This window comes from Narcine bancroftii, chromosome 3 (assembly GCF_036971445.1).
Source record: "Narcine bancroftii isolate sNarBan1 chromosome 3, sNarBan1.hap1, whole genome shotgun sequence".
Taxonomy (NCBI): Eukaryota; Metazoa; Chordata; class Chondrichthyes; order Torpediniformes; family Narcinidae; genus Narcine; species Narcine bancroftii.
In genome coordinates, this window is record NC_091471.1 from 78,394,090 (window position 1) to 78,413,397 (window position 19,308).

Sequence of the window (19,308 nt, forward strand, 5' to 3'; positions counted from 1 at the left end):
CCTTAATTCTGCAAAGATAGTGATGGAACATGCGTTTGGCCATCTAAAAGGCCGCTGGCAGTGCCTGTCCAAGCGTCTAGGTATCTCTACCGTCTTTGACCTAGATGTGCTTGCTTGCTGTGTACTGCACAATATATGTGAGATTAACAAGGGAAACTTCCCATCAGAGTGGACATTGGTTGAAGCAAATGGCCTTGCACCCAATAGCCAAGGTTGTAACGATCAGCAGGCCCATGGGCACCAGGCCATCCATTCTGCTATTATGTCCATCCTCTAAGGGGGAGGGGTGAATCTCAGGGGTAGCGGCTGCCACTCAGGTATGTCCCTGCCACCCAGCTCCCCAAATCCCACAACTTTCTCCCCCCTCCATACCCCCCCCCCCCCAATGCGGCAACATGAGCCTGCTGCCTGGCATCTTATGTGGCACTGTGTCTCGTGAAAGAACAGTTGCATATAAATGAAACCTGAGATTTCAGTGCTTGTCAAAAATTTTTCAAGAAACCTTATTGTTTCATAAATATCTGAGGTCGATTACGTGACATAACATTTCAAATTATGCACCAAACTAGATGTAAATCATGGAAAGGACAAATCACAGTGCAAATCCACTCCACACTTGAACACCACAGAACATACACAAAAACGGTCAACACAACAAACATCCATCCGGCACCATAGCATCTCACTGCTGAGTGTTTCAATCCTTAAAGTGCTGCACAGAAAATTGCACATATGAGGGCTTCATAAACAACAAAGGTGAACACTGAGTTAGCAGCATTAAGGAAGTTTAGTCGGATGCACTCTTCATTCCAGCATTGAAAGGAATGAGGTGGAGGGGGGGTGAGTGGAGGAACCTGTCCTGGACCCCAACATCTCAGTCATGTCCAAGAGTCCACTATCGTGATAACTGCTGGCTGGAGGGGCCAGGTACATTAAATTAGGGTGACCATTTGACTGTGGGAATGGGGACGGACAGGCCTCCATTCACGTGTCCAATGTGTTAAAGTTGGCAGACTGCCTGTCCATTGCGGCGCTGAGTTCCTGCAGGGAAGCTGACAACCCAGTATTGACTGGGCATACCTGTCCACTTCGGACCAGAGCATTGCTTCCTCCTCCTCCCTCAGGTCGGCGAGCAGGGCTCTTTCCTGCTCCAGCGACTCCTCTGCACGTTGGCGGTTCCCCTCCCTGTCAAGTGCTGTCATCATCGCCTGAAGCTCCTTAGTGTGAACCTGAGCCTTGGTCAGCCACTGCTGCTTGCGTCTGGGACCAGAGGCTGTGGGTCAAAACAGGAAGAGTGCATCAGTATTGGAATTATGTGTCTCTCCATACACAACCTCAATGCTACTGTGCCTGTGTTCTCTGGTGAGAGTGCCACTTTGCCACTTCTAGGGACACTGGTCTCTCAGGGGCATCCAAATCGATGGCAGCGGATCCTCTGCGGTGGCCTTCACCTCCTGGATCTGCATGTCTCCTCTACCATTGCTGCTGGTTGAGGCGTGAGATCCCTCAGGGATGAGTTCTAGGGAATCAGGGCTCTCCAGAGACAGGCTACATTCAAGGGAGTAGCTGAGCAGCTATTCCCCCAGAGAGTGTGGTACTGGTCAAAGTACTGCCAGTCCTTATGCTCATTGCCGCTCCTCCTGTTGTGGTGCAGGACCGCATGGAACTTCTTCCTCAGGCTCTTCAGCTTTGTAACCACCTGGGTTTTACTGCAGCTATGACCATGTGCTGAGAGTACTCATGACAAGCGTTCAAATGTGGGACCATCCCTCACTGTCCCAGTGAGCTCCCTTTCCTGAGACAGATGGTCTAGAAGCAGTCTGATCTCTACTTCACACCAGTTTGAAGCCTTTTTTGGAGCCATAGTTCGATTATAACATTATTCTGTAAGGCTGAAAAAAGCGACTGTACTGCAATACCCTGCCTGCACTGTGTTTCGAAATTCACGCCAAGCGTCTTGGGCTGACAACGTCACTGCAACGTCATCAGCCCACCCCTTTGGCAGCCGCTTTCAGGTAGCTGCATTCAGGTGCCTGGTGGGGACCACTGTGCTCCGGGGATTATCCCTCCTGGAGGAGGGTTACAAAGGGTGCCTCGCAGGTACCTCCTGCGCTTTCAGGTGGCCTCCCGATAGCCGCATATGGCTATAATATGCGGCTTTACATCAGGGTACTTTGGCCACCTGAAAGTGCCTTAACCTTAAGTAAGCTTTTGCTTTTTCCTTGAAATCAAATTTCAAAATTTACATCACAATTCATCTGAATCAAATGCAGCCAAGGAAGATTCCTCTTCTTTGAATTTTCATTTCCATTTACTTCTAAAGAAGGCCTGCAATCACTATTATTGTTTAACAAAATCAAGTTGTCCAAACTCATCATCCCACTCTGAGAGCATCATTGGTATCTCACCTTTGACCACTTCATTTGAGCTCATAATGTCATTTCACTGTTTCTCTTTCTTAAATTCTGCCAGTCTTTCTGCAATACAAAAGATGAATCAAAGCAAGACAAGAACCTACATGTCACAAAAAAAGAAATTGGACCTTATAACTAATGTGAATATCAGCAGTATTTTCCCAGATGAAACCAAGAAACCAAAACAAAATTATCTCAGTCAGCTGAAATGAGTGATGACTCTTGACTGATTCTCAAAGAACAAATGAGCACACTCATCAAGAATTAATGACCACGTACCAACTAAAGAAGGCAGCTGGAAGGATTTTTAAAATAGTTATAAAGCAACCTTTAATCTGAGGAAAATGCCAATATAATTTTCTTGCAGATTATTTGATTGTCATCTTGATGTTTGAAAACTTTGAATCAGTGGGTGCTTTATGCAGTAAACAGACAGGATTAGGTCAATATCAGCAATCTCTGAGAGTTAATTGCCTGGTCCTACATCTCTTAAAATATATTGGTCGGTATTCCCCTTGAAACATCTTGGTGATCGTGGTAACAGGATTTAATAAGTGTTCAGTCTATCTTTATTCTGGTAGATAAAGTAGAACTCCTGGTTCAATAATGGCAACTAACAAATCCTGCCATAGGAAATAGTACAAAGACAATCCTGGTTTCAATCCACAGCTCAAATATATTTATGCTGATGGTCACAAGAGTTTTTGCTCGAGATACTTGACAGATTTATCCCAAGTAAAACCTGGTATGTGGCTCCAAAAGCAAGGATAGTGAGTTCAGAGGAAATATTATTATATTACATATAACAATGCCTTGTACAATTTTAACATAACATCCCAGCTCCTATACTCAATGCTCTGATTTATGTTATCTCTCCCTTGCACTATTAGACAAGGAACACTAGTAGGCTTCCTTCGCTCAAACTTTCATGGTCTCACAAGAACATGAAATTTCTTCCAGCAATACCCTTGCTTGCCTCCCACTCCTTCAACACAAAGATTCCAGGACGAATCATTTCCCAACCCTTCACCCGAGTAATATTCCTCGCACTGTGGGGTGAGCCACTGCACTTGAAAAGGAGTAATCTGGAAATGTGCATGACTTGAGGAGATGTGACCCTTTAGATTTAAGTCCAAAATTTGTCGGTGATGAAGAACCAGATCCTCTTCACATTTGTCCCCAGGCTATTTCCAGAATGCTTCCTTTCCATCACATTAAGTTTAATCAGAAAAATACATGTTCCCGCACATGAGCAGCTTAGGAAGATGTTATTCCAGTGAGTTGACCAATTTTCTACTTCTAACTCTCCAGATATGGGTGAAGAAAATCAAAAAGTCACTTGGCATTGTGTTATTATGTGCGTATAATAAAGAACTACATTTCCTAGTATGCAATGCGCGCAGGTGTGCGGCAACAAAATGGACACCACGACAAAAGGCGATTGCATTGTTGGTTTAAGAAACTCGAGAAACAAAGTCGTTTAAGTGTTAAAACCACGCAACCTTGTTTTTCTTCAAGGAACAAACATAACATGGTGTCAGAAGTGTGTTAGTAAGTAAGAAAAGACAATAGTCCTATCGTGGATAAGTTAAGTCCTCCCACACCGATGCAGATTACTGGCAATCTAAATGAAAATAGGAAAATGCTTCAAACAGCAATTCACTATTTATTTAGAGACCAGTGGAGCGAAAGACACCGACAGGGAAGAAGAATTATTTTGCAAAGTGCTGCAAAGCAGTGGCTCCAAGAGAAAGGTGCACACAGTGGACGAAGAAATAAAAGAATTCTTCGTGGATTCACTTTAGATTGCTACTGCTGGTAAAATGGAATGGATCATTCCAGTGACTGAATGAGACAGTAATTCCATTTAAGCTTGACACCAGAGCCCAGGTGAACCTATTTTCTATGGGCAATTACAAGAACTTCACCATAAAAAGCAAGATTTATCCAGTGAAATTAAAACTGACAGGCTACAGTGGAGAGAATGTCCCAGTATGGTGATCTTCAAACACAAAGGGCGATATCTAAAGTCAGCTACTGATGGTAGAAAAGAGAGTAGAGTCAATATTAGGTCTGAGTGCATGTGAAGAGCTCAACCTGGTGAAAAGAGTTTTCATAGTGGCTTCACAGACCGAAGGTGAGCGCACAACACTCATGGAAGATTACGCAGATGTCTTTGAGGGGCTTGGATGTTTACATGATGAATACAAGATCCATGTAGATAAAACTATGGCTCCTGTTGTCCATGCATGCAGGAAAGTTCCATTTCCACTTAGAGACAAATTTAAAGAAGAACTTGCATGCATGGCACAGATGAAAGTCATTGAGAAAATTATAGAACTTACAGATTGGGTCAGCTCACTGGTTATCGTGCAAAAGAAAAATGGAGCATTGCACCTGGACCCAAGAATTCTCAATAAAGGGATCAAAAGAGAGCCTGTACTAAAGATTTATGATTCCAATAGGCAAACCAGGATCTCAGCTGATGCATCCCAACATGGCCTTGGAGCAGTACTACTGCAGTTGCATGTGGCCTATGCATCAAGAACTTTAACAAGTGCAGAAGCCAATTATTGCATAGATAGAGAAAAAGCATCTTGCCAGCATTTATGGATGCGGAAATCAATACATTTATGGACAAGCTCTTGATATGGAGACACAAACCATTGGTCTCAATTATATCCAAACTACTGAATGACTGTCCCATGAGAGTACATGTGCCATGTACCCATGATAAGGCTGCAGAAAAACAATGTGAGAATGATCTGCACGGCAGGAAAATACGTTTGCAGCTGATGCACTGTCTCGAGCAGTTGACAAGAAGGAAAAGTGCAACCAAGAGCTAAATGCAGAGATAAAGACCTATGTTGGCAAGATTATCACCTCATTTCCAGTGTCCCAGGATAGAACAGAACAGATCAGGAAAGCAACAGAGACAAGTGAAACAATGAAAGATTTCAAAGGTACAATACAGAAAGGATGGCTGGCAGCTACAAATGACTGTCCAATGGGTATTCAGGATTATTGTGCATGCAGAGATGAACTGTCAGTAGTGAAAAATATGGTCTTCAAATGGAACAGCTTTGTGTTCCAGTGTTACTAAACAAAGAAATACTCCAGAAGATACACAAAGAACATCTTAGTGAGGAAAAATGCAAACATAGAGCTCAAGGGGTGATGTACTGCTAAGAATGAATCAAGACAAAAGGCAGACCACTGCTTCATGTGAAATATGCCTTACCTATAGACCAAAGCAGCAAGCAGAACTGCTTACACCACACCCTGTACCAGGCAGGCCAAACTTCAAAGTTGGAGTAGATTTGTTTGACTATAATGGGAAGAGTCATATAGTTGTAACAGACTATTTTCCCAGATACCCAGAGGTAGCAACGCTGCAGTCAACATCCAGTAAAGCAGTTATCACTTTTATGAAAAATGTGTTGTGAAACATGAAGTTCCTTGTGAAATTGTATCAGATGATGGTCCACAATGTTCAAGCAGTGAATTTGAGTCCTTTGTCAATATTTGGGGGTTTCCACATATAACTACAAGCCCACATCACCCAAAGTCTAATGGCTTAGCAGAGAGTTCTGTCAAGGTGGTGAAGAGCCTCATGAAGAAAGTGCATGTTGGACGAGAGGATGTCCACAGAAATCTAATAATATATAGATGGCCTTTCTCCTGCCAAAATGCTGATGGTCAACGCATCTGGACCAACCTTCCAATGTATGAAAATCTGTCAACACCTAAAGGAGCCGCAAGATCAATCAGGCTAAAGTGGAAGAGAAAGTAAAACAGGAACAGAATCTTGATAAGACTGAAAAACCTACCAGTCCTGAAGCCTGAAGTTCAAGTGCAAATCCGAGATCACAATTCTGGCACATGATCCATGCAAGGATATGTGCAAGAGGAAATAGATCCACATTCCTACCAGATCCCGATAGAGGGCAGCGACTGAGTGGAAAGAGACTGGCCACGGAATGTAGATACTCTTGTTATGTAGACTTAGCATTGTGTTTCTATTTTTTTTTTAAAAGGGGAAAGATGTGTTATTATGTGTGTATAATAAAGAACTACATTACCCAATATGCAATGCACACAGGTGCACAGCAACAAAATGGAGAACACGACAGAAGTTGGTTGCGTTGTTGGTTTAAGCAGATCGAAAAATAAAGTTGTTTATGTGTGAAAAATCATACAAGCTTGTTCTACAACAAGGAACAAATATAATAGGCATCTTTCTGATGAGCAACTATAGATTTCTGACCACTTGCAAAAAATATATTCCCAAAACAGATTCCTAGGATGAATGGCTTCATCTGTGAGGAATGACTGAGTTGACTGGCATGACATAAGAATGAGAGGCAATCTCATTAAATCTCTTTTTTTTTACATTGCTTGACAAATAGCAGTATGAATGAAGTTTCACCCATCTGGGGTATCTAAAACATTCAAGAAAGGAAATAGCCCACTTCTACCACCTTGTCCTCTTTACGCTACCTTCTCTACTACATTCAAGAAAGGAAATAGCCCACCTTGTCCTCTTTACGCTAGCTTCTCTACTATATTTAACCAGTCTAAATAAAGGGTTTTGGCTCAGTCATCTATTCGTCTTCTCTCACTCATGCTGCTGGACCCACTGAATTCCTACAGCAGCTTGTGTTTACATTCAAAGCAAGGAGTCGGACATTTCAGGCCGAAGATCATGTGGAATTGCTATTCTTACATTAAAATTATTTTAAGCTTTATGCTTTATCTATTACTTCATTTTATCATTGGACCAGTTTCTGGCAAGATATCTTTTGTAGATGCAACCCAGTTTGTAATTGTCACCAAGAATGCACCATCTACCAACTTCACACTGAAGTACTGAAGGCATACCTACATCACATCAGCAGTATTCCCAGGATCATTTGGAATGATTTCACTGCTGCACACCTGTCACCAGCAATAACTAAAATTGATGAAATAATTTCCCTTGGAGCCTAACAATCAAAGAAAACTTGTGTGCTGATGTGATATTAGAAAAGACATTTTGCAATGGGTGTTTTTGGATTTACCTGGACAGACCTGGATATTCATATGTATGCTTGGGTGCCTGGGAGCCTATCAGGGTGACTTCCTCTTTCATCCACCCATCCTGCCACCTTCTCCACCCATTCACAGTCAAAGGTTTTGAGTAGCACAAGCGCACACGAGAAGATAGGAGCAGGAGTCTTAGTCTGTGAAGGTTTATCTATCCTTTTTATATTTTTTCTCTCATACATTTAACTTATTTATTGCTTGTTTGTGGATTTTACATACTTATTCGGCTGCAGAAAGCATCACCATAATCTCTCAGAGTTTGTCCCCCATCTTCATGAACCTTCAGGAAGATAGTCAAGCAGATATTAATTCTCAGGGTGACTAACTGTGGCCTCTGTAGTCATTAATAACAATGAATAACAGCTGAAGCATGGTACTACAAGGCATCTGTCTGTATCAGAACATTTTTAAATGTAGGATTTTGCTGACTAGCTTGATTTGGAAAGATTTGCAATGAACCCGCTCATGATCACCATTAGGATATAGCTTGCAATGTCCATTTCTACATTATCAAAATGCAAGGGCATGGGATATTTTGAAGAGGTAGAACTCTTTGGCTTGACTTCGCAGACGAAGATTTATGGAGGGGTAAATGTCCACGTCAGCTGCAGGCTCGTTTGTGGCTGACAAGTCCGATGTGGGACAGGCAGACACGGTTGCAAGGGAAAATTGGTTGGTTGGGGTTGGGTGTTGGGTTTTTCCTCCTTTGTCTTTTGTCAGTGAGGTGGGCTCTGCGGTCTTCTTCAAAGGAGGTTGCTGCCCGCCGAACTGAGGCGCCAAGATGCACGGTTGGAGGCGAGATCAGCCCACTGGCGGTAGTCAATGTGGCAGGCAACAAGAGATTTCTTTAGGCAGTCCTTGTACCTCTTCTTTGGTGCACCTCTGTCACGGTGCCCAGTGGAGAGCTCGCCATAGAACACGATCTTGGGAAGGCGATGATCCTCCATTCTGGAGACGTGACCTACCCAGCGCAGTTGGATCTTCAGCAGCGTGGATTCGATGCTGTCGGCCTCTTCGATATTAGGGATGAAGTCGCTCCAATGAATGTTAAGGATGGAGCGGAGACAACGCTGGTGGAAGCGTTCTAGGAGCCGTAGGTGATGCCGGTAAAGGACCCATGATTCGGAGCCAAACAGGAGTGTGGGTATGACAACGGCTCTGTATACGCTAATCTTTGTAAGGTTTTTCAGTTGGTTGTTTTTCCAGACTCTTTTGTGTAGTCTTCCAAAGGCGCTATTTGCCTTGGCGAGTCTGTTGTCTATCTCATTGTCGATCCTTGCATCCGATGAAATGGTGCAGCTGAGATAGGTAAACTGGTTGACCGTTTTGAGTTTTGTGTGCCCGATGGAAATGTGGGGGGGGCTGGTAGTCATGGTGGGGAGCTGGCTGATGGAGGACCTCAGTTTTCTTCAGGCTGACTTCCAGGCCAAACATTTTGGCAGTTTCCGCAAAACAGGACGTCAAGTGCTGAAGAGCTGGCTCTGAATGGGCAACTAAAGCGGCATCGTCTGCAAAGAGTAGATCACGGACAAGTTGTTCTTGTGTCTTGGTGTGAGCTTGCAGGCGCCTCAGATGGAAGAGACTGCCATCCATGCGGTACCAGATGTAAACAGCGTCTTCATTGTTGAGGTCTTTCATGGCTTGGTTCAGCATCATGCTGAAGAAGATTGAAAAGAGGGTTGGTGCGAGAACGCAGCTTTGCTTCACGCCATTGTTAATGGAGAAGGGTTCAGAGAGCTCATTGCTGTATCTGACCCGACCTTGTTGATTTTCGTGCAGTTGGATAACCATGTTGAGGAACTTTGGGGGGCATCCAAGGCGCTCTAGTATTTGCCAAAGCATATATTACTAGGACCCTCACTCTGAAAGCTCCTCAGTTCTCAATGGTGCCACCCTTACCTGCAGCCTTCATTACTCCCAGCACTTCCTATTACACAGATCAACAAGCAAATTGAAGATTTTTTTTGGAAGGGATATATCAGCACAACATCAAGGGCCAAAGGACCTGTACTGTGCTGTTTTGTTCTATGTTGTATGGGTGAATGATGCAGACCAGAAAATTAAGTTACTTGAAATGGCAGAGTTCATTAGTAAATCCTGAAGGCAACAATGTGCCCAAATATAAAATGTGGTGCTGTTCTCAAGCTTATATAACAGTGAAAGAGGCCACAGAGGGGAGTGGGATAGAGAATATGTAACAGGAAGCTCAGGATCACCCCTGCAGACTGAATACAGTACAGTCATCCAATCTGCATTTTCCATTGTAAACCTTGAATGTTTTTAAAGGAGATAAATTGTGGGGATTTAGAATGTAGGTCACTTCACATAAACATTTCACAAAACAGATTTCATTCAAAATGCAAGAGCTTGGCTGAAGCCAGTTATGCAGGCACCGAGAGCCTGCATAAAACAATAAAACAATGAGATTGCTTTGCTAAAGAACTTCAAAAGCAGGTGTAAATGGATTATTGTTTTGAAAGTAACAGATGAACTGGCTCAGAAGACTTGGTCCGGTGCCACAATCTGTCTGGATGTAGTTTGCAGTTCTAAGAAGGTCAAGTAGTTTTGCAAGCAGAGAGAGACAGACAGAGAGAGAGAGAGAGAGAACTGGTATTTGCAATGGCTTTTGGAGGCTGCAACAACAAGCTGGCAGCTTGTTTTAACCCATTTTGAAGATGGGTTGTGAGTTATGAGTTCAGCCTGTTGAAAACCCTTCTGGTCCATACAAGAAGAAATGGGTGGCTAGAGTGTTTCACCTGAAATAAGGGAAACAAAAGGAACTCTGTGGTGACCTACAGAAGAAGAGATTATCATTTGGAAATCCCTGATGGGGCAAGTTTCTTCAGCAAGACACAGAAGTGACTGATGGAAATAAATCAGTTTGTGTGCGTCCAACGAACAACAAATCTTTCTCTGAAACCAACAAGAGCCTTCCTGAGTGGTAACCATTTACCTTTAAGCACCAGACCTTGGTGAAAATTTATATATGTTAAAGTCTATGCACAGTATAAGAATTGTATGATACCGGTGAACTTGGAGGAGGGAGAAGTGAGTTTGGACTGTGAATCAAAGAACTTTTCTGAACTTATACATATTACATACACATGTGCTTAGAATTGGAAGATCATTAAGTTAGGTCAGGTTAATAGTAATAAGTTAAAGCTTGATTCTGTTTTTATGTTTAAAGAAAATTTAAAAAGACTTTTGTTTAAGTAACTATTTGTCTTGGTGAATTTCTATTGCTGCTGGGGTTTGGGGTCGTCTGGGCCCGTAAAACCCATAACAATAATAGTGCATATAAAGTGTAAAGTAGGACAATGTCTTTGGTTCATTGACTATTCAGGAATCTGATGGCTGCACAGAAGAAGCTGTCCTTGTGCCATTGAGTGCTCATTTTTAGGCTTCTGTACCTTTTCTCCAATGGTAACAGAGTGAAGAAGGCATGGCTTTGGTGGTGGGGGTCTTTGAGGATAGAGGCTGCTTTTTTTTAAGACACCGCCTCATGTAAATGTCTTTGATGGAGCAGAGTCTGATGCCTGTGATGTCGCAGGCCTAGTTAACAATCCTCTGTAGTTTATTCGTGACCTGAGAGTTGGCACCTCCATACCAGGCAGTGATTCAAGCAGCCAAAATACTCTCCACGGTACACCTGTTTTTTCTTCTTCTTTGGCTTGGCTTCGCGGACGAAGATTTATGGAGGGGGTAAAAAGTCCATGTCAGCTGCAGGCTCGTTTGTGGCTGACCAGTCCGATGCGGGACAGGCAGACACGATTGCAGCGGTTGCAAGGGAAAATTGGTTGGTTGGGGTTGGGTGTTGGGTTTTTCCTCCTTTGCCTTTTGTCAGTGAGGTGGGCTCTGCGGTCTTCTTCAAAGGAGGCTGCTGCCCGCCAAACTGTGAGGCGCCAAGATGCACGGTTTGAGGCGTTATCAGCCCACTGGCGGTGGTCAATGTGGCAGGCACCAAGAGATTTCTTTAGGCAGTCCTTGTACCTTTTCTTTGGTGCACCTCTGTCACGGTGGCCAGTGGAGCGCTCGCCATATAATACGATCTTGGGAAGGCGATGGTCCTCCATTCTGGAGACGTGACCCATCCAGCGCAGCTGGATCTTCAGCAGCGTGGACTCGATGCTGTCGACCTCTGCCATCTCGAGTACCTCGACGTTAGGGGTGTGAGCGCTCCAATGGATGTTGAGGATGGAGCGGAGACAACGCTGGTGGAAGCGTTCTAGGAGCCGTAGGTGGTGCCGGTAGAGGACCCATGATTCGGAGCCGAACAGGAGTGTGGGTATGACAACGGCTCTGTATACGCTTATCTTTGTGAGGTTTTTCAGTTGGTTGTTTTTCCAGACTCTTTTGTGTAGTCTTCCAAAGGCGCTATTTGCCTTGGCGAGTCTGTTGTCTATCTCAATGTCGATCCTTGCATCTGATGAAATGGTGCAGCCGAGATAGGTAAACTGGTTGACCGTTTTGAGTTTTGTGTGCCCGATGGAGATGTGGGGGGGCTGGTAGTCATGGTGGGGAGCTGGCTGATGGAGGACCTCAGTTTTCTTCAGGCTGACTTCCAGGCCAAACATTTTGGCAGTTTCCGCAAAGCAGGACGTCAAGCGCTGAAGAGCTGGCTCTGAATGGGCAACTAAAGCGGCATCATCTGCAAAGAGTAGTTCACGGACAAGTTTCTCTTGTGTCTTGGTGTGAGCTTGCAGGCGCCTCAGATTGAAGAGACTGCCATCCGTACGGTACCGGATGTAAACAGCGTCTTCATTGTTGGGGTCTTTCATGGCTTGGTTCAGCATCATGCTGAAGAAGATTGAAAAGAGGGTTGGTGCGAGAACACAGCCTTGCTTCACGCCATTGTTAATGGAGAAGGGTTCAGAGAGCTCATTGCTGTATCTGACCCGACATTGTTGGTTTTCGTGCAGTTGGATAATCATGTTGAGGAACTTTGGGGGACATCCGATGCGCTCTAGTATTTGCCAAAGCCCTTTCCTGCTCACGGTGTCGAAGGCTTTGGTGAGGTCAACAAAGGTGATGTAGAGTCCTTTGTTTTGTTCTCTACACTTTTCTTGGAGCTGTCTGAGGGCAAAGACCATGTCAGTGGTTCCTCTGTTAGCGCGAAAGCCGCACTGTGATTCTGGGAGAATATTCTCAGCGACACTAGGTATTATTCTATTTAGGAGAATCCTAGCGAAGATTTTGCCTGCAATGGAGAGCAACGTGATTCCCCTGTAGTTCACGTTGCTCTCCATTGCAGGCAAAATCTTCGCTAGGATTCTACAGGGTACACCTGTAGATGTACTGATTCTCCTCAAGCATCTCACAGAGTGAGCCTTCCTTGTGTTTGCATCACATGGAGGCTCCAGGACAGATCCTCGGAGATGTTGACACCCAGGAATTTGAAGTTCTTGGCCCTCTCCACTACTGAGCCCTCAATGAGCCCTGACTTCCTCCTAACATCCACAATCATCTCTTTGGTTTTGCAGATGTTGAGGACAAGGTTGTTGTTCTTATACCATTCAATGAGCTAATCTATCTCCCTCCTATACACTTTCTCACTGCCATTTATGATTCTGCTGACAACTGTGGTGTTATCGGCATTCCTGTAGATGCCATTGGAATTGTACCTGGCCACACAGTCTTGGGAGTATACGAGTATAGCAGTGCTTGAGGTGCCCCTGTGTTGATGATCAGTGACTGTGGTCTTCCAATGAGAAAGTCAAGGATCCAGTTGCAGAGGTGAGGTACAGAGGCCTGGAGTTTGTAGCTTCTTTGTAGCACTGAGGGAATAATGGTATTGAAGGCCGAGCTTTAGCTGGTGAAGAGAACCCATATGTATGAATTGCTGTTTTCAAGGTGATCCAGAGGTGAATGGAGAATGATTGTGACAGTAGGTGAATTGCAGTGGGTCCAGATCTTTACTTAAGTACGAGTTAATTCCTCCCACCGTTCAATTAGGTTGTTTGCTAATTGGAGGTCATTGGACAACACAGGCTCATGGGCTGAAAGGGTCTGTTACCATGCTGTATGTTTTTTTACAGATCAGCCATTTAAAGCACATCACTTCAGCTGCATACTATCCCTGGGCAATTGCACAAAGCGCTAAGTACCTTAACTTTTTTTAATGAAAGCATATAAATAACATAGGTCCCTGAATTGAACTGGATATATAGTTTATCTATCTTCTGATCAACCCAAAAATCATGATGGTCTGACATCAGAGGGACTGGGGCAATAATATTCTTATTTGAAAACAGGGGTCAAAATTACCATTAATGTTTTGCTATAAAAAAAATGTACATTCTGCACAGTTTTCAGATGAGGACATGATATCAGAGTTGACTCTGCTTAACCACACAAATAATCTGAGTCACCTGACATTCAACAAATTATTAGCCAGTTTGTTTTCAAAAAAAATGGGAAATAGAAAAAAAACTCTGACTTTAAATTGTTGTAAAAAACAGAAGTATCTCATTTTATTGTCATTCTTCACTCCCGTTCAAACGCAAATAAAAATCTGCAAAGAAAATAACATGCAGCTCGGTCCTTAAAATATTTATGCTTTTAAATGAAACAATAGGTTTATGAAAGAAAGTTGTGCTAGAGAATTTTGAGTATCATCCTCTAGAAGCATAATTTTAATGAGGAAACATAGTGTAATAAAGTTAAAACTGGCCTCACCTTACCCATCTCCTTAAAAAGCCTTTGTGTAACTATGACTTAATCCAGGGGAGCAGTTACATACTATTTTTCGGGATTATACTGAAATGTAAAAAAAGTGGGCTTAAACTTTATGGAAATACAAGATGCTGGAATCTGGAGCACAAAATAAGCACTTTTCCTCATTCAATTCTATTTCTAAATGTCAACAAAAAATGTATTCAATTGACTTGAAGTCTTTGGGTACTTTTATCTCATGCTTGACTTCACCAGGAGTCTCTGAGCTTTAACAACCATTAAAATGATTAAGCATTGAGTCCAAAGTCAATGTTTTAACCTTTTATAATCTATGAAAAAAGCTGTTGAATCCTGGAGTTGAAACAGATCATCACAGCAAAGCAGCAGAGACGTCGGGTGCGGTTTAAACTAATTTGGCAGGGGGGTGGGAACCTGCATGATAGGGCAAAGGACAGAAAAGATAAAACAGGAAAAGTTAGGTTAGGCAGCGAAAGTAAAAAATCAGAAAGAGCAAGGAGGGTGAAAAAAGCAAATCTGAAGGCTTTATATCTTAATGCAAGAAGCATTTGGAACAAGGTAGATGAATTAGCTGTGGAAATTGAGATAAACAAATATGATTTGATTGGGATTACAGAAACATGGCTGCAGGGTGGGCAAGCCTGGGAACTTAACATCCCGGGGTATACGATATTTAGGAGGGATCGGCAAGAAAGAAAAGGGGGTGGGGTAGCATTGATGGTGAGAGAAGGGGCCGACATGATTGACAGGAAGGCTATTAACTCAGAAGATGCGGAATCTATATGGGTAGAACTGAGGAATAGCAAGGGGTGGAAAATGTTAGTGGGGGTGGTATATAAGCCTCCAAATAGTAGTGTAGAGGTGAAGGAAGGCATTAAAAGAGAAATTAGAAAAGCGTGCAATAAGGGAACAGCTGTCATCATGGGAGACTTTAATTTGCATATAGATTGGACTAGTCAAATTGGTAAAAATACAGAGGAGGAGGAATTCCTTGAATGTTTACGGGACGGTTATCTAAACCAATATGTCGAGGAACCAACTCGGGAGCAGGCCATTTTAGATTGGGTATTATGCAATAAGGGGCTAATCAGCAATCTTGTTGTGCGAGGCCCTTTGGGTAGGAGCGATCACAATATGATCGAATTCTCACTCGACATGGAGAGTGATGAAATTAAAACCGAGACTAAGGTCCTGAATTTAAATAAAGGGAATTATGATGGTATGAGACAGGAGTTGAGTAAGATTGATTGGGTGGTGTTTATGGGGGAGTTGACTGTGGATAGACAATGGAAAGCATTCACAGATCTAATGGAGAAATTGCAAAAATCGTTTATACCGGTTTGGCATAAAAATAAACCAAAAAAGGTGACTCAACCGTGGATAACAAGGGAAATTAGAGACAGCATTGGGTCCAAAGAGAGAGCATATCAATTGGCCAAAAAAAGTACCGCAACCAAAGACTGGGAGCAGTTCAAAATGCAGCAAAGGAGGACAAAGGGATTAATCAAGAGAGCAAAAATAAATTACGAAAGTAAGCTTGCGGCAAATATAAAAACCGACTGCAAAAGCTTTTAGAAATATGTCAAGAGGAAAAAATTGGTGAAATCCAGAGTAGGTCCTTTGCAGTCGGAATCAGGGGAATATATAATGGGGAATAAGGAAATGGCAGACCAATTAAATTCTTACTTTAGTTCTGTTTTTACAAGAGAGGATACAAATAACCTCCCAAGGATGTTGGGAAACATAGAGACTAATGCAAGGGAGGAGCTGAAAGAAATCAGTATCTCTAAGGACATGGTCTTGGGGAAATTGATGGGATTGAAGGCAAATAAATCCCAAGGGCCTGATAATCTACATCCTAGGGTACTCAAGGAAGTGGCCATTCAGATAGCAGATGCTTTAAGAATTATTTTCCAGAACTCGATAGACTCAGGATCAGTACCCATGGATTGGAGGGTAGCTAATGTTACCCCACTATTTAAAAAGGGGGGTAGAGAAAAAGCGGGGAATTATCGGCCGGTGAGCCTTACATCAGTAGTGGGAAAAATGATGGAATCCATTATTAAGGATGTAATAGCGGAGCATATGACTAGCAGAGAAGGGATCGGACGGAGTCAACATGGATTTACAAAAGATAAATCGTGCTTGACAAATCTATTGGAATTCTTTGAGATGGTGACAGGTAAAATAGATGGGGGAGAGCCAGTGGATATGGTGTACCTGGACTTCCAAATGGCCTTCGATAAGGTCCCGCATAAACGACTGGCTTCCAAAATCAAGGCTCATGGGATTGGGGGCAAAGTATTGATGTGGATTGAGAACTGGCTGGAAGGTAGAAGACAGAGAGTTGGGATAAATCGCTCGTTTTCTGAGTGGCAGGCGGTGACCTGTGGGGTGCCACAGGGATCTGTACTGGGACCCCAACTGTTCACAATTTACATTAATGATCTGGATGAGGGGATTGGATGTAATATCTCCAAATTTGCAGATAACACTAAGCTAGGAGGGGTTGTGTGCACGGAAGAGGGGGTCAGGAAGCTCCAGTGTGATTTGGATAAATTGAGGGACTGGGCAGATACATGGCAAATGCACTACAATGTAGATAAATGTGAGGTTATCCACTTTGGTAATACAAACCGGAGGGCAGATTACTATTTGAATGGCAATAGATTAAGAGATGGGGAAGTGCAGAGAGACCTAGGGGTACTTGTACATCAGTCTCTGAAGGCGAGCATGCAGGTACAGCAGGCGGTTAAAAAGGCAAATGTTATGTTGGCCTTCATATCAAGAGGGTTTGCGTATAGGAACAAGGATACCTTACTGCAGCTGTACAGGGCCTTGGTGAGACCACACCTAGAGTATTGTGTGCAGTTTTGGTCACCTTATCTAAGGAAGGATGTTCTTGCAATGGAGGGAGTGCAGAGGCGATTCACCAGACTGATACCTGGAATGGCAGGAATGACTTATGAGGAAAGATTGCGCAAATTGGGATTGTACTCCCTGGAGTTTAGAAGATTGAGAGGGGATCTCATAGAGACATATAAAATTCTGGCAGGACTGGACAGAATGGATGCAGATGGGATGTTTCCAATGATGAGAAAATCCAGAACCCGGGGCCATGGTTTGAGGATAATAGGCAAACCATTTAGGACCGAGATGAGGAGGAATTTCTTTACCCAGAGGGTGGTGAATCTTTGGAATTCATCACCACAGAGGGCAGTAGAGGCAGGTTCATTAAATATATTTAAGAGGGAATTAGATCTATTTCTTCAGTATAAGGGTATTAAAGGTTACGGAGAGAAGGCGGGGACGGGGTACTGAACTTTAAGATCAGCCATTATCTCGTTGAATGGCGGAGCAGGCTCGAAGGGTCGAATGACCTACTCCTGCTCCTATCTTCTATGTTTCTATGTTTCTATGTATTGGAAATCAGAAATAAAAACAGGAAGTGCTATAAATGCTCAGCAGGTCAGTCAACATTTGTGGAATAAGAAATGGAATTGATCTCAGGTCCAAGACCATTCATCAGAATTGGGAAAGAGAGAAAACAACTTGGTTCTCAACAATTGATAAGATGAAAGAAGGATAGTACAACAAAGGAAATATCTCTCATTGGGTGAGTCCAACTGATGCAACAGTCAGAGGCATTTTTGTCTATGTTAAATAGTGCTAATAGCTTGGTTGCAGGACATGTCCAGCATGACAAACTGCACTAGTAGAGAGAGAAAAATCATCAATGAGCACAGATAAAATGGCCAGATCTGATACAGACAAAAATAAATGGTGAGTTACCTAAAGTTGGAGAATTCAATAATAAGGTGTTGTGTTTGGGAAGTATCAGGTTTGGTGGGTTCACAGAGAGACAAGTCTGGACACAAGTGTTACAATCAAAAATAACTTTATTGAACCCATGGGAAACAAACAAGAGAGAACATCAAACAAAACTTAGTAACTATTTAGACATTCACATCGGACCCAGGTTGGGCTCTGATACCAGTGGCCACCTCCCTTCTATGCAGTATGAGACAAAAACTATAAAAGTGAAAGCAGGCACAACGGATACAAGGGCCTCCGATATCAGTGGCTCCTTACCCTATCACACTCTCCCGCAAGGGCACACACTTCACAGAGAGGGACTTTCAAACATACTCCCAGCTCCTTATATGAAAGGGTGCAGCTCTCTCCAAGCACTGATCTATTGCAGTTCTTTGGCTGACCTTAAGTGTAGTGAAACCTCACTCACGACTCCTGACATGGAGCGATTTCCAGGACTTTGATTTTTTTTAATTCTCTTTTGCAGTCAGTTTGTTTACATGTAATATTTGTTTACAATTCTTTATCTGTTCACAGGTGTGTACAGTTTTTTGCACTACTAGTGAGTGGTAATTCTGCCCAGCCTGTAAAATAAAAAAACTCAGGGTTGTATGTGATGTCATATATGTACTCTGACAATAAATCTGAAGTCTGAATCTAAAATCTGATTGCTTGTGACCATTCTCCCAATCAATGTCAAACAGGAGGTGAAGTGGGAAATGGAAACAGATTTTATCAACGGTCTTTAAAAGAGTATTGTAAAACTGATTGGATGAGAAACAAATTGCAGGGATATGATTAAAGAGCAGAAGCCTTAGGCTATATAATGAGAGTGTTATTTAATGGAGTTGGCATAGAATCAATGTGTCCAATTGTACTTTATCATTCTACGATCCTTCAACTTTCACCCTCATCCTTAATATAAATAACTCAATTGAACTGATACCTTGCCAAATTTTACTTCAGAGTAATTCCTGGACTTTTTTTTTCTTTGAATCATCCTGTTCCAGATTTGCAACAATCTTCCTGTGAAATTTCAATATTTAATATGAGAAGAAACTTAAAATTAATGGATATAGTTAGTCCTTTATTCCACAATCTTGATTCTAGAAATCAAAGGCAAAGCTGAGACAAAGAAGAAAATGTCAGGTCAAAAAGGTTCAAATGAATGTGTCAATATGGGAGAGTGGAAATTCCAAATTCTGGGAAACAGCCTGCTCAGTGTGCCTGTCCTAGGAATAGGAGGTACGGTTTAGATATGAGGAGGACTGAGTCAGCTAAAGAGACTGAGCTAAGCATGGAAACA

General features: G+C 42.8%; 1 long non-coding RNA gene across 2 annotated transcripts in view; it reads right to left on the reverse strand.

The window, feature by feature from the left end:
• Positions 1-591: 591 nt before the first annotated feature.
• The window catches only part of LOC138757278 (uncharacterized), a 54,483-nt gene continuing 35,766 nt past the window's right edge, over positions 592-19,308 (reverse strand). For both annotated transcript variants that reach the window (XR_011353478.1, XR_011353477.1), the window contains 2 exons: positions 2,409-2,477; positions 592-1,273 (listed from right to left, as the gene is read on the reverse strand). This is a non-coding gene — a long non-coding RNA (uncharacterized lncRNA). The remainder of the gene's footprint in view (positions 1,274-2,408; positions 2,478-19,308) is intronic.